Here is a 2,437-nt window from a genome sequence, read left to right on the forward strand (position 1 = left end):
GGAGAGCCAGCACTGCAGAGTTGCAGGTAGGTGCTATATGAAGGGTGAGGTGATTTTAGTTTGTTGATCATGAGAGGAAGGTTTGAACATGATAAGAAGTGAACACATTTGAATTTAAACAATAATATAACAAACATGATTTTAATATTGCACTAGCTTTCCCATCAGTATTTTTCTATACCTTATTCACCTAACCTTAAAGGGTTAGGGTTAGGGTGCTTGTAGTAACTGCAGTCTTGTCGCATTGTGTGACATTGTGACTGTTTTCCTTTTAGGGTGTTCAGAGCCCGGGACAGACAGCTGAGAGACACTGAAGTCAGGGGACAGAGGACAGAGTCATATCAGCCACACCCAAAATTAATTGACACTCAAGTTCTGTCTAACAGAACTCTCTCCTTCTAAGAGTGGTGGTACAAGGACTTTCCCTGGCTACATTATGATACAGTGCAGAAAGGGGTTTTGTGTTTTTATTGCATGAGAATTTACCAGGACAAACTCACACCATTTGCTGTAAAATCTGAGCCGGCCTTTATCACTTCTGGATTCAAAAATTGGAAAAAAAGCTATTGAAAAATTTAAAGCACATGAAAGTAGTCATACACACCGTCATGCTGTCTCTGTGACTGCACAAGAAAATCACCCTGTAAATGCACAGTTGTCCAGTGCTTTGACAAATCAACAAGCAGACAACAGGCACTGTCTGGGGAAAATTGTGAGTTCAATCAAATATTTGGCACGACAGGGACAGGCCTTGAGAGGACATGAGGATGAAAACAGTAATTTTTATCAACTCTTGAAAGACAAGGCAGAGGATGATGTCCTTTTAGCCAAATGGTTGCAGAGGTCCCAAAAAGAGTACATCAGTCCACAGATCCAGAATGAAATTCTGTCTACAATGAGCAACAATATTGTTAGTGGAATAGCTGATACAATCTGAGATCTACCAGTTCTTCAGTATGCAGTTACTATGGATGAAACACAAGACATTTCCGGGCAAAAACAAGAAAGTATTTGCCTGTGTTATGTTGACAATGACCTAAAGCCCCATGAAGAGTTCATTGGTTTGTATTCTGTTTCTGAAACAACAGGAAAAAGCCTTGCTGGAGTAGTTAAATATGTGCTGCTGAGATTAAATTTACCAAGGCATGGTTTACGAGATCAAACTTATGACGGGGCAGCTAATATGGCTGGGAAGCATGCTGGTGCACAGGCACTGATAAAACAAGAGCAGCCACTAGCACTTTACGTTCATTGTGGAGCCCACTGTACTAATTTAATCACACAGAAAGCTTGCTTAGCCTCTGTTCTGATTAGAGACTCATTGGATTGGGTCAACCAGCTTGGAGTCCTTTTGTCTCATTCAGGGAAGTTTAAGGCGATCCATGCAGCAATAGCACATGCAGAGAATCCATCATGCAGTGCAATAAAACCCCTGTGTCCCACAAGATAGACAATACGGGGCAAAGCCATCACAGCTGTTTTGTCACAGTATGGGTCAGTGCTGGCTAGCTTGCAGGAGATGGCTTGTGGTGCCTCAAATACTGCATCTACTGCTAATGGCCTGCTAGGGCAGTTTAGGAAAGGCAAAACAGTTTTGGGTCTCATCCTTGCCCCACCAGTAATTTGTGAGCTTGAATGCCTGAACATCTCTTTTCAGAAGAGAACTGAAACCATTGCTAGCATGCGGGCTGCTGTCCAAGTTGTTAGGACCTCACTCAAGGCCAAAAGAGATGAGGCAAGTTTCAAAACTGTTTGAAGAGCCGACAGCTGTGGTTCAGTCTTTAGGTGTTAAGCCCATTACCATTCCATAGACCAGACCGCCCCCAAAACGCTTCATTGAAGGAGCTGAGGCACATCAGCCTAAAAGAACCAAGGAACACTAGGGGGAGGGGGATTCTTTAAAGTCCTGGATATTGTAGATGCACAGCTCAGTGAGCTATTTAACCAGGATGACCTGCTGACTTTGCAAAAGGTGGAAGAGACACTTCTGAGTGGAGAGATAGATGCTGCAGTCGTTGAGAAATACAGAGTTGAACAGAGAGTCACTTTCAGTGCAGCTGTCTATGTTTCGCCTGAACTACTCATTTAGCAACAGTGCAGATTCTGCAGGGATCATTCGTGGATTGCCTGTAGAGGTACGTAGACTATTTGGGCAAGTGGAAAACCTGGTCAGGTTGCTTTTGGTAGTCCCTGTTTCATCCTCTGAGGCAAAGAAGAAGAAGTTTTAGTGTCCTCCGCAGGCTCAAAACTTGGCTCCGGTCCACAATGACTCAAAACAGACTTAAGTGACTTAATGTTGCTGTCTGTCATGTCCAGTGGTGTAGTGGTCCCTGGAGAAGTGGGTATACTCTCAATTTTTGCCCTTTTTTAACGCAGCCCAGAAAAACTCCCTGTTTTAGAAACAGTGACATGAAAGACTACTCTATTTAGTTTACCC

Source organism: Morone saxatilis, unplaced genomic scaffold, assembly GCF_004916995.1.
Source record: "Morone saxatilis isolate NCDOM2014 unplaced genomic scaffold, NCSU_SB_2.0 Contig15, whole genome shotgun sequence".
Classification (NCBI taxonomy): Eukaryota; Metazoa; Chordata; class Actinopteri; family Moronidae; genus Morone; species Morone saxatilis.